Below are 13,492 nucleotides of genomic sequence, written 5' to 3' on the forward strand. Positions count from 1 at the left end.
CTGCAGGCCCTCCACTGGGGATGCAGCCAACAAGCAGGGCATGTGCCCTGACCAGAATCACACCAGCAACCTTTTGGTTCATGGGAGGCCCCCCAACCAACTGAGCCACACCAGCCAGGGCAGGGTGGAGTCCATTTTTAAGGTATCATTCATGTATGCCTGAGAGTCAGTTAACTAGAATCAGATTAAAAATTTTTCCTTAAAATATAAGTTGTCAATTTCACTTTTTCATATGTCTGCTACAGCTCAGGATTATGATAATCTAGTGTAGTAGTCTTCAAATTTAGTAATCTGTACAGTGCATGAAGACTTCCCAAGGGGTGTGAGGGTATATGTCGTTTTATGGGAATCAAATTCCAGATTCTCCACTTCACTAAGTATTCTTTTCTGAAAACCATTTGAGAGCACTCTGAAACCTGCGAACTTTACTCTTCCACTCCCATTTCACAGTTGCCCACCTCCCACTTCATAAAGTGAGGGCATGCTTCTTGCTCAGGTGCATTGCTTTGGGCTGTGAAAATCTCCTGAGTTCAAAACACAAGGGACTATTTGAGAATGCATCTCCCCAGGGGAGGGCAAAACAAAAAGAGCTTCTATAAAAAGTATTGAAGCAGGTGTTACATTTCACTAGCTTACAAACCGGTGGCAAAGCTCTATCATCTATCTTTCTGAAAACTCTGAAGCAAAACAGTTGATACGGGGCTATGTAATAACACATTCATTTGAATTAAAAATTAAAGTCAGACTTTTTCTTTTCTCTTTAAAATAACTATTGTTGAAAGTATTACATATGTCCCCCTCTTTCCCCCATTGACCCCCTCCCCCCCCGCCCCCCCCCCCCCCCCCACCCAAAGTCAGACTTTTTCTAACAAAATAAGTCTTATTTTTGCTTAGTGGCTTGCCAGTGAGGACTGGCTTTGCCATTAGATTATATGGTGGACATTTCCCATAACTTTTTATAAATTCCAGGTTTTGATGGAATTCTATTTAAAGCACATATGCAATATGAAATATGTTGGAAATTACATCATTTACAACCATTAAACCTATACTTAAATATTTGAGTTATAATTTAAGGGAGTATGTTGTTTTTCCAAAACCTTTGTAGAGACAGTATGTGAACAAAAATATTTCATGACCACTGCTAGAGTGTTTGTAGAAAAGGGCTGGGTTTTGGACTCAATCTGAGTGGCTCAGCTTTGAATCTTGTCCCTGGCAATAGTGACTTTGGAAGTTAACTTGGCTCAGTGGTTGCATGTCAACCTAGGAATCAAGAGGTCATGGTCCGATTCCTGGTCAGGACACATGCCTGGATTTCTGGCTCCATCCCCAGTGCGGGGGGTGGGGGCATGCAGGAGGCAGCCTATCGATGCTGTTTCTCTCACATCAGTGTTTCTATCTCTCTATCCCTCACCCTCTCTCTCTGAAAATCAATCTATGTATATAAAAGCCTAAGCGCGACCATCCAACCGTTCGACTGGTAGCTATGACATGCACTGACCTCAGGGGGAAGACACTCAACACAGGAGCTGCCTAGTGACATCAGCTTTGCAGAGTGCCCTCTCGCACTGTGGGACCTCTTGGGGGATGTCGGACTGCCAGTTTCGGCCCGATCCCCGCAGGCCAGGCGGAGGGACCCCACCTGCTGGAGGGACCCCACTCACTCCGCAGAAGCCCTTTGAGCCCCAGCACTGCCCCAGATGCGGCCTGCCAGGGAGGGACCTTGGGATGTTGGCTCCAGGGCATGTCCAGCCCAGCTTGCCCAGTCCTGCCCCGCTGGCCACCTTCTAATTAATTTCCTTTCAATGTGCATGAATCCGTGTACTGGGTCTCTAGTAAAAATATATTAATCTACAGGAAGTTCTTTAAAAAGTTACTTTAAAAACCACTTAACACTTTTTTCTAGTATATCTCTATTCCTAGTTTTCTAAGAGGTTTTAAGTTTTTTGTTGTTTTATTATAAGTATACATTGAATTTTATCATTTATTTACATTTGTTGAGATAAACATATGACTTTGCATCTTTATTCCATTAATCTAGTGATTAACAATGAAATTTGAATATTGAATGCATTTTGCACTCCTGGATTAAATCCACTTTCGTTGTAATGTAACACATATTGCTGAATTTGATTTACTAGTGCTTTGATTATGATCTTTTGCATCGTGTGCACAAGAAAGATTATCTATAGTTTTCTTATATTTTTTGTGGAAGGATTTGGTATCAAGTATATGCTGGCCTCATAAAACAGGTTGGGAAGTATCCTCTCATATAATGCTGGTATCATTTCTACCTTAGAGATTTGACAGTTTAAAGAATTGAATGACAAATCTATATCATCCTGGAGTTTTCTTTCTGGAAAAATTTTAAAGTAGAGATTCACTTTTTATTAAATACAGGATTATTTAAGTTTTCTATTAGTCTTTGTTTCATTTGACAAGTTGAGTTTTTATAGGAATTTGCTCACTTAATTTTAAAATTTATTGGCATAAATTTGTCAAAATAATCCTGTTTAATCTCTTACCATCAGTTATTATATACATTTTTCTAATACTGCTTATTTATGTCTTCTCTTTTCTTGATGTTTTTAGAGATGTGTCAGTCTTGTGAAAGAATCGATTTTTTGTAATGTTGATTTTTTTCTATTTTTATTTTACCATTCTTTTAAAAATGCTTTCTAATTTCCTATTTCTATTTTATTTTTGAACTGCAAGTTGTTTACAGGTGTATTTTAATTTCCAATGTTTCTTTTGCAGTTGTATCTGTGACAACTAGACCATGCTTGTTATTTATATTGTTCAGATTTTTATCTACTTCTCCTATCAATTACTCAGAATGTGTATTAAAGTTACCTATCTTGATGGAGTATTTGCCAATTTTTCTATGTAATGGTATCAGTTTTTGCCAATTACATACTTTGAGGCTTGATTAATTAAGTACTGGTATATACAGTGTAGAATTACTATATTTTCCTGATGAATTGCTCCTTTTATGTAATCACAATCATTATTTCTAGTGAGGATTTTTGCCTTAGAGTTCTCTCCTTTTTCTCTTATTAGCATAAAAAAATGTAGCTTTATTTTGGTTATTTGTCTGGTTTATCTTTGTCCTTTTTTTATTTCCATTCTTTCTAAATTCTTGTGTTGGATTTTTTTTTGGAAAAGCACGTAACTGGATTTTCCCCCTCTCAGTGTGAAATCTGTATTTTAACTAGTGTGCCGGCCATTTACATATATTGTAAATAGTAATTTATTTGGATTTACTTCTGCCATTTTTAAAAAAATATGTATTTCTTTTATTGATTTCAGAGAGGAAGGGAGAGAGAGATAGAAACATGAATGATGAGAGAGAATCATTGATTGGTTGCCTCCTGCACGCCCCCCACTGGGGATCGAGCCCACAATCCGGGCATGTGCCCTTGGCTGGAATCGAACCCAGGACCCTTCAGTCCTCAGGCCGACGCTCTATCCACTGAGCCAAACCAGCTAGGGTCCATTTTTTTTTGGTAAACCTCTTAAAATATTTATTTTTCCATATGTTTTTACCATCTTTTGGGTTAATTCATTGTATTTTTCTGAGTCAATTTCCCCTGTACTTGTTTGGATGACATACACTCTACTCTGTTTCTCTCCCTTTGGAGGCTCTCCGATTGCAACTTCTACATGTAAGTTAGCAAAGTGTAAAGTCTTTTATGCTTCTCCTCAGGATCCTCTTTTGTGGCCCCTCGTCTCTATTTCCTTTAATTGGGAGGGAGAGAATCTGTTTGGGATAGCTTGGATCAGATATCTCCTTCTGGATCATAGCTATTGTAAGGTGTGGGGAGGGGGAGAATTTTGTTTATTTATTTATTATTTTTTTGGGGGGGGGAGGAGAATTTTAGTAGATATTTGGCCATTGGGTTCCTCTCTCTAACTTCTTATATCCTTCCTGCACCATATATTATGGACTTTTATCACTATACTAGAAGCCCATTGCACGAAGATTCGTGCAATAGGCCTTCCTTCCCCTGGCTGCTGGCCCCGGTTTTCCTCTGGCATCCGGGACCCAGGCCTTTGGCTTGGCTTTTCCGCTGCAGCCACAGTGGAGAAGCCAAGAAGCAAAGCTTTAGTCTCCAGTCTTCACTCTGGCCGGAGCCTTCAGTCTTTGTACAGCGCCTGCGTATGCAAATTAACCGCCGTCTTTGTTGGGTTAATTTGCATAGTCGCTCTGATTGGCTGGTGGGCATAGCGGAGCAACACCAATTTGCATGTTTCTCTTTTATTAGTGTAGATATTAATGACTCTTGTCAGCAAAACAGAATTGTTACAAACTCAAGTATATCTGATTCCATAGACTTTCTATAACAGTTATTGTCACAAATTCACATCTGAAATCTCTTCCTTCTCTTCCTCTTCCTTCACCTCCTTATTTCCGTCCCCGCCTCCCTTTTTTGTATAGGTGTATATGAAACCTGTCAGAGCAAGTTCCCCCATCCCAGCTGGTCCTCTCTCCATGGCTATGTGGTTTCAGAAGCTTTTGGTCATTATACTCTTTTCCTTGTTCTCCATTGTGCTTATCTCCTTGAGAACTCCTTGGAAACGGTGAATGTCTTCTCAGTGTTCCACAATTAGAGTGAACTTTGCCCTAAGACAGTGATGGCGAACCTATGACACGTGTGTCAGAGGTGACACGCAAACTCATTTTTTTTGGTTGATTTTTCTTTGTTAAATGGCATTTAAATATATAAAATAAATATCAAAAATATAAGTCTTTGTTTTACTATGGTTGCAAATATCAAAAAATTTCTATATGTGACACGGCACATATAGTCAGAGAGGAAGGGAGAGAGAGATAGAAACATGAATGATGAGAGAGAATCATTGATTGGTTGCCTCCTGCACGCCCCCCACTGGGGATCGAGCCCACAATCCGGGCATGTGGGCAAAGTTCACTCTAATTGTGGAACACTGAGAAGACATTCACCGTTTCTAGCACAGTGGCTGGTACTGAATAGGTACTCAATAAATTAAGTTAGGGTTTTTCAAAATGCTGACACGCCAAGCTCAAAAGGTTCGCCATCACTGCCCTCATTAAGAGTTAAATGAGGTTCAGGACCACGGACAGATGTTTGTGTGCCACCTGTCTGTCTCACACCCAAACATTTTAGCAGGCTAAGACATTCTTCCAGAGCCTCCAGTGTTTATTGCTCTTTTCATTTTAAGTTGAACTCCTCCTCATTTTTCTCAATCATCTTATAGCCAGGTTTTGCCTTTAGGAAGTTTTCATCTCATCTTCTTTTTAAGTACTTATCTTACCAGTACCTTTGAGTTGATAAATAGTTTTGTCTCCTTAAAGAAATTGAGAATTAGATAGGCTAAGAAACTTATACTACATTACACAAGTATTCAATTATAATAAGGTTTGGAACTTAGATTTCTCTGACTGGGAAGACAGAGCTCTTAATTCCTTGATATACTTTATTTAAAACTTCTAAATGTGTATTAAATCAATTTATATTTAACAATTATTTACACATTTGCTCCACTTTCTATTATAGCAGCAGTTCCCAACCTGTGGGTCGCGACCCCTTTGGGGGTCAAACGACCCTTTCACAGGGGTTGCCTAAGACCATCGGAAAACACATATATAATTACATATTGTTTTTGTGATTAATCACTATGCTTTAATAGTGTTCAATTTGTAACAATGAAATTGGGGGTCATCACAACATGAGGAACTGTATTAAAGGGTCACGGCATTAGGAAGGTTGAGAACCAGTGTATTATAGTGCTCTTTTTTTCTTACTACATTGCAAGAACTCTGAATTTCATGGATTGCAACTCTTTGACCGTCATAGTTTACAAATATTTTCCCTGTTTGTAACTTATTTTTATTTTAAACCTTAATACAGTATTTAAAAAATGTAACTTTCAAATTTTGTTAAATCATTCTTTTTCTTTTAGGCTTTTGCTTTTGACATCCTGATAGAAAAGTTTTTCCTCATCCCAAGAACATAAAAATATTGTATTCTATTACACTTATGGTATCCATAGTTTGTTTAGATAATGTACCTATATTTGAACTGATACTTTTTTAAAAAGTATATTTTTATTGATTTTAGAGAGGGAGAGAGAGAGAAACATCAATGATGAGAGAGAATCATTGATTGGCTGCCTCCTGCATGCCCCCTACTGGGGATCGAGCCCACAACCCGGGCATGTGCCCTTGACCAGAATCGAACCTGAGACCCTTCAGTCCTCAGGCTTACGCTCTATCCACTGAGCTAAACCAGCTAGGGCTGAACTGATACTTTTAAAACACATTCTAGTAGCTTGTAAGGCAAGACACTTTATATTTCATTTTAAATATTTTCTTGCCTGTTCTTCTACATTTATTCTTGCAGGTTCCTTTAGAATCACTTTGTTAAATTTTCTTTTCCTCCCCCAAATCTAAATGAGCAGAAGTACTTCCTTTAAAAACACAAACCAATATTATATCTAGACTAAGTGGCTGAACTATTTTTTCACTTTTTTCATATTTTAAACATATGGAATAGTTTATAAATACCATTTTATAATGGTGTTCTCACCAGCTGCTGAGTGGAAATAAATTTATATAGTATCTGTATTTATTTTCTCTTTCTTAGAGATTTATTTTCCATAAATCTATTATGTAAAAATTCCTATGTAGTATTATTTATTAATAGTGGTGACAACACAATATTTGAAAGAAGGTATGTGATGAGATTAAATTGTTGCTGTGGGAAGTCAGCTACCCAGTCTGTTTCCCATTTCTAGCACAGTGGCTGGTACTGAATAGGTACTCAATAAATAATTAAATGTAATGTTAAATAATTAATGAAGACATTATCTTTGTGAATTTATGAGTCTCAACCTTATAGAATTGATCAAATTGGGAATGCTAATATATTCATTAATTTCATTTATGAGAGACAAGTAGATGAACTAGAATGTAAGTTTAGCAATTTGCAATAAAGAATATATCTATTAAGCACTGGAGTCATTTGTGTCAGTCCCAGCAGTGCTATTGGAAGTTTGGAATTGGAGAATGGCATTGGAGTAAGGGTAGCTACTCTAATGGACTTAAAGTTCTGATAGTCCCTTATAGGAATGACATGTCACATGGATTGACATTTTGTTCACTTGTCAGCACCCCGTCTACTGTGCATGAAGACTACTACCTAGGTTTCTCACTCACAGATACTCTCGGTGTCTTCCTTCCGGACACATTCTTTCTTTAGCCATATGATAATTTTACCATCAAATCTTGCTCTGTATTAGAAGTAATTATTTTTTAATCAGTTAACTGCCACACATCCAAAACGGAAACCATCCCCACGATATTATGAATTGCAGTGAGTATTATAAAAATATATTACTCACAATTGGGGTGTTCGTGAATATTTTCAGCTGAAAATTCTCATGAAAAATGATTTTAAGGTTGGTCAGGGCTGCCACTTAGGGAAAACTTTTTTTTTTTTTTAATAGACACTCATGGCGTGTGGGGAAGGTCCACCACTTGCATCTACAGACGCTTATGGCATACAATGAGTTAAAATTCACATGTTGTATATGAACACATTTATTTAAAGCATTCAAATAATACAGATATATAGTTAACATTTTGAGTCTTTATGCTAGATATCATGTTAATTATTTTTTTCTTATCCTATATAATAAAGAGCTAATATGCTAATTAGACCGAACAGCAGAACGACCGTCTGGACAACCTTCCGGACAATGCTGGGGCTGCAAGGGCCGAGCCCCTTGCACGGATTTTGTGCATCAGGCCTCTTGTTTAACTATAAAACAGCCCATTGAGGGACTCAAACAGATACTTGTACACCTTGTTTAAATAAATGAGGCATGTGGTCCGCTGGCTGCAAGTTTGACATGCTTGTTGTACACCAATGTTCGTAGCAGCTTTATTAACAACTAGAAGCCCAGTGCACGAATTCATGCACGGGTGGGGTCCCTCTGCATGGCCTGCAGGATTGAGCCGAAACCAGCAGTCCAACGCCGCCAGCCGCTCCTGCCTGCCGTTCCTGCCCATCCCGGCCCCACTGCACCTGCTGCGGGCTCGCGCCCAGTCAGCCCTGATCGGGAGAGGTTCGCGCCGCTGTAGTGGCACTTGCCAGCTGTGAGCCCTGCGTCTGGCACCCATCCCGAGGGTGGTAGGCAGTGGGACGCCCTTGCCGGCCCAGGATCTGGATCCGTCCTGCTGACGTTCTTGCCAGATGTCAGGAGCCACCTGGTGGCCACTTTTATATTGTTTCTTCTTGCGGAGCATCTAGGGAGGGGAAGTGGCCTCAGTGCCCAAGGCAGACATCCAGGAGGCCTGCTGTGCTGTCGGAATTGAATTGTGCTGGCAGCTCTGGTCCGTCAGTGCCTGGCCCATTCTCTGGAGATTGGACCTGCAGGACTACTGAGGGAGTGAGTGGCTGCCAGACAGGCCAGTCAGCTGAGTGGCACTCCCACTGTGGGAGCGCACTGACCACCAGGGAGCAGCTCCTGCCTTGAGCCTCTGCCCCCTGGTGGTCAGTGTGCGTCATAGCGACCGGTCGACTGGTCATTCGGTCACTTAGGTTTTCATATATATAGTTAGCTAAAAAGTAGAAACAACCCAAGTGTTCATTAATCAGTGAATGGGTAAAAAGAATGATATATATAGTAATTCAGAGAACCTATATTTAATATGTTCTGTGTTTGTGGCTCTGTTACCTTTGCTTATGAAGTTGCCAAAACCATAATACATATAGACTACTTTGAAATTTTTCCACAATAACTCAATTATTAAAAATATAAAAATACCTACTCTGTCAAAAGATACAATTTTAGGTGTTAAGAAGTGAATAAGTCCTAGTTGGTTTGGCTCAGTGGATAGAGCGTCAGCCCTTGGACTGAAGGGTCCCAGGCACATACCTTGGTTGCAGGCTCGATCCCTGGCCCTGGTCTGGGCTCATGCAGGAGGCAACCAATCAATGTGTCTCTCTCACATCGATGTTTCTCACTGTCTTTCCCTCTCCCTTCCACACTCTCTAAAAATCAATGGAAAAATATCGTCTGGTGAGGTTTAACAACAACAAAAAAATGAATAAGACAGTTTTACACTCGTGCTCAAGTATATGTTGTCACCATAAATCTCAGAAACATACCACTTGTAATTTTATTCTTTGTACATTACAAGTTAGTGTATGGTCACAGTATATTTCATAATTTCTTATTACATAACTAATTTAAAAGTGCACAGAATATTTTATTTGAAAATATAAACAGAACCTGATATGACTAACGAAAGTTTTAATGTGATTTTAGTTATTACTCTTGTCAATGCTCCCTCATATTTCTCTCCCCGCTCTCCCTGCCTTAGCAATGGTCCTTGATTCTCATGTTACTGCACTGCAGATTAGCATCAGCATCTATAGTAGGAGGACATGCAGTGGAAAGGGTGAGGGGGAGCAACACTGGAAGGAGGCACACCCACTGGAGAAATTTGAGAGGAAGGGAGGAAGCAGAACCAGGAATGAAGGGAGGTTAACATCTCTGGCTGCAGTACTCCCTCTTCCCTTCCTGGCCTCGCCATGCCTTGGGGCTGGCTGTCTTATTCCCCACATTCTCACATGTGTCTCCTCCATCCACATTCTTTTTCTGTTGGAATCTCTAACGAGGGCCCTTTCTCAAGCCATCAGTGGTTTGCAACCAGCAGTCTATGTTCCTACGGGACCTGGGCAGTCGTCGTGGGACTCGGGGTGGATTGAAGGAGACTCTGTGTTTAGATTTTGGTTTACATTCAGCAAAGAAAAAGGTATACCTTGCAAGGTATTCCTGGCATTTCACATTGGAACTTAGAATTCTTTTATTTTTAGAATCATTCATTCACTTATCCATTCACTGATAGTGTGTAGTGAACCAGGCAGTGTGCTAGGGGCTCGGATGGAAACTTGCTTTCTTTCAAGTTTCAAAGAGATCGTTTTTTAAAACTTAGAATTGTTTTATATTTCATTATGTTACGTTTAGTATCTGTTTTTTGTTTCTTTTCCCCAAAAAGCTTTTGGGAAGAAAGAGTCAGCATGTTATATTGGAAAGGCTTTGGAGCCTGACATTAGAGTTTAAATCCTATTTGTGCCATTGTTGGCAATGTAATCTTCAGCTTATTTTACCTTACTGAACCTGTTTTTTCTTTTTTTTAAATAGGAATAATAATACTTAATGTAGTGAATGTGAGAGTGAGAGAAATTGGGACAGGTTGTCAGAATTTACATAAAATGATGACTTATTTAAAAAATATATATTTTATTGATTTTTACAGAGAGGAAGGGAAAGGGAAAGAGAGTTAGAAACATCGATGAGAGAGAAACATCAATCAGCTGCCTCCTGCACACTCCTACTGGGGATGAGCCCTCAACCAAGGTACATGCCCTTGACTGGAATCGAACCTGGGACCCTTTAGTCCGCAGGCCGATGCTCTATCCACTGAGCAAAACTGGTCAAGGCAAAACAGTGACTTCTTTATTGGTGAGCCAGCTGTGTCATAGTGGGATTGTGACTTATTGCAGAGACTGACTCTTCTGAGTTCAGTTTTTTTGTTTGTTTTCTTGTTTGTTTTTGAGTTCAGTTTTAAATCCTTTTTTTCCACAGCTTTGGTTAGTTTTCCACACTAGTTCACTTTACTCTGGCTAGTGAAGTGAGGCCCCACAATTACACTTGACCTCCAGTCGGAGGGAGGCTTTCAGAGAAACGGACGGAAATGGTGTGGCAGGTACCTCAGAAAATATGTGGCACAGGGAACACACTAAACTGTGCAGCACTGAAGAAAGACAAGGCATTGTTATCGTTAGGTGGTATGTCTAGCACCTTGTGAAACGTCCCCGGATATGGCAGTTGTCAGTAGACCCAACTGGTCCCTTACATGGTTTTGGTTTTTGTCAGGGGCAGTAGTGTAGTGATCATTAAGTCTTTTCCAGTTATTGTAACGAGTATAAAGTTTTTCTGCAGTTTGTCTCATACATCCAAAACTATTTCAGTCACACCAAGTGACTGACATGATGGGCTTTTGGTGGATAGAATTCATGACTTTTTTCTTATGTTTCTTTGTATAAAGCATTTTTGTTAAATATTGCCAATGAACTTCTGGCGGTAACATATAATCAGCTTTTCTCTATCCTCCCCTTCTGAGATTCTAATTACCCTTTGATGTTGTCTCATAGGTGCCTGAGGCTGTCTATTCTTAAGGTCTTTTTACTTTAGATTGTTCATTTCTATGGATATATTTTCAGGTTCATGGGCTCTTTCCTCATTATTTTCATTTTATTTTGAAGCACATCCAATTCTAGAATTTCCATTTGGTTCTTTTTTTAAAAAGACAGACGATTGATTGATTCTTTTCCTCTGAGCATATCCTATATAATAAAAGCCTAATATGCTAAGTTCAACCAGTCACTATGATGTGCACTGACCACCAGGGGGCAAATGCTCCAACTGGTAGGTTAGCATGCTGCTAGGGTCCAGCCAGTTGGGACTGGGTGAGACAGGCCAGACACGCCCTGGAGCCCTCCTGCGGTCCCTCCCCGGCCCCACCCTGATCATGCACCTGTGGGGTCCCTTGGCCTGGCCAGGTCCCTCAGCCTAGCCTGCACCCTCTCGCAATCTGGGACCCATCGGGGGATGTTGGAGAGCTGGTTTTGTCTCGATCCCCATAGGCCAGGCCGAGGGACCCCACTGGTGCGTGAATCCGGGCCTCTAGTCTATAATAGTTGTTTCAAGATTTTTGCCTGCTCACTTCCGCTAATTTCAATATCTCAGTAATCTCTGAGCAGATAATGAGTAACTAATCCAGGGAATCAGACACATTTTGTGGTTGTCTTGAAGATAAGGGAGGCAAAGATCAAGTTAAGGTGATAGAGACACTTAATGAGATCTGCTTCAGTTACATCCTTTGGCTTGTTTTAGATTCTTTGTTAGAGGTGGAGAGCTCTGAGTTTATGGTGATGTCAGTTAGATAGATTAGTTGCCATCAGATGTAAGAGGGAGAGGCCACCAGGTATGTCCTCTTGAAGCAGAGGTAGGGTCACGGGGACAAGTAGGGTAGTGAAAAACCCTTGAGCAGCGCTTCTTTAAAATGTGAATGGAAAATGGTTTTGAACTATGCAGTTATCATACGATTACCATCTCACTTGAAGGATCAAGTTGCTTGTTTCATGTAGTAGGTTGAAGGAACTATAATCAACCAGTCATTTATTTATTCTTCTTAAGACCATGCCGCCAAAGAACTTTTTGTGTGTGTGAATAATAATACTGGTACTGGTTTCTCATATTTCTATAGTTGTTCACAGTTCATTTTATACACAATCAATTGTTTTCATCTAACTTGATCACTGAAATTAGAGTTATATTGTTAGGCTTAAAAACGTTAAGAATAGCCATAGTTTCTCAGATTTGAAAGAATATTAAGTAAATTGTAAAAAAATTCTGGCCAATAAGCAAAATTTTGAACTAACCATTTTCATTAAATTGAATATAGATCCATTCATATATACAAGTTTAAAAAATTTCCTTATGAATTTAAATGTATAAAAGAGTGCATAAAACTTTTCGTACAGTTCAAAGGATGATAATAAAATTAACATTCCTGTACCATTGGTCCAGCTTAAGAAATTAACAGGATCTTAGAAAACCCTGTGTGTCTCTTTTCCCTCAAGAATAAATCATCTCTATGAAATTTGCTTTGTAGTTTTATAAGTATTCCTATAGAATAAGTTTATTTTTGCTTGTTTTTAAATTGTGTGTAAATGAAATCACACTATATTTTCTGTGACTTCTTTTCCAAGTATTTTTTGAGATTTATTCATGTTGATTAAAATAGCTATGGTTGCTCTAGCCAGTTTGCTCAGTGGATGGAGTGTTGGCCCACAGACTGAGGGGTCCCGGTTCGATTCTGGTCAAGGGCACATACCAGTTGCAGCCAGTCGATGTGTGTCTCTCACATTGATGTTTCTCTCTCTGTGTTTCTCCCTCTCCCTTCCACTTGCTCTAAAAATCAATGGGAAAAATATCCTCAGGTGAGGATTAACAACAAAAACAAATGTCAATTTAGTCCCTATAATTAATAGAATAATGTCTAAATTCCTCACATAGTATTCAATGTCTATCCTGCAAACCAGACAAAGTAGCAAAATTTACTTAGTCCTCAAGTTCCAGTTCTTTTGTTACTTCTGTGAAGTATTAAGATGCACATAATATAGTAAGTGTTTCACTTTCACTGATCCCTGTATTAGAAACTTAATCACATTGTTACTATGCGTGTAGCATACTGTCTGTCTTTCCTGAAGACAGAACTTCTTGAAGGAAGGTACTATACTTGTTTTAAACTCCAGTGATTGCCACCATGCTTTATATAGTACTAGAGACCCGGTGCACAAATTTGTGCATGGGTGGGTTCCCTCAGCCTGGCCAGTGATGGGGGCCAATGGGGCTGATCCGGGCCAGCCGGCTT

General features: G+C 39.6%; 1 protein-coding gene across 13 annotated transcripts in view; it reads left to right on the forward strand.

The window, feature by feature from the left end:
• The window catches only part of CDC42BPA (CDC42 binding protein kinase alpha (DMPK-like)), a 202,142-nt gene that overhangs the window by 19,126 nt on the left and 169,524 nt on the right, over window positions 1-13,492 (forward strand). The window lies entirely within an intron of this gene.

The sequence above is a fragment of the Myotis brandtii genome, unplaced genomic scaffold, assembly GCF_000412655.1.
Source record: "Myotis brandtii unplaced genomic scaffold, ASM41265v1 scaffold627, whole genome shotgun sequence".
In the NCBI taxonomy this organism is placed as follows: domain Eukaryota; kingdom Metazoa; phylum Chordata; class Mammalia; order Chiroptera; family Vespertilionidae; genus Myotis; species Myotis brandtii.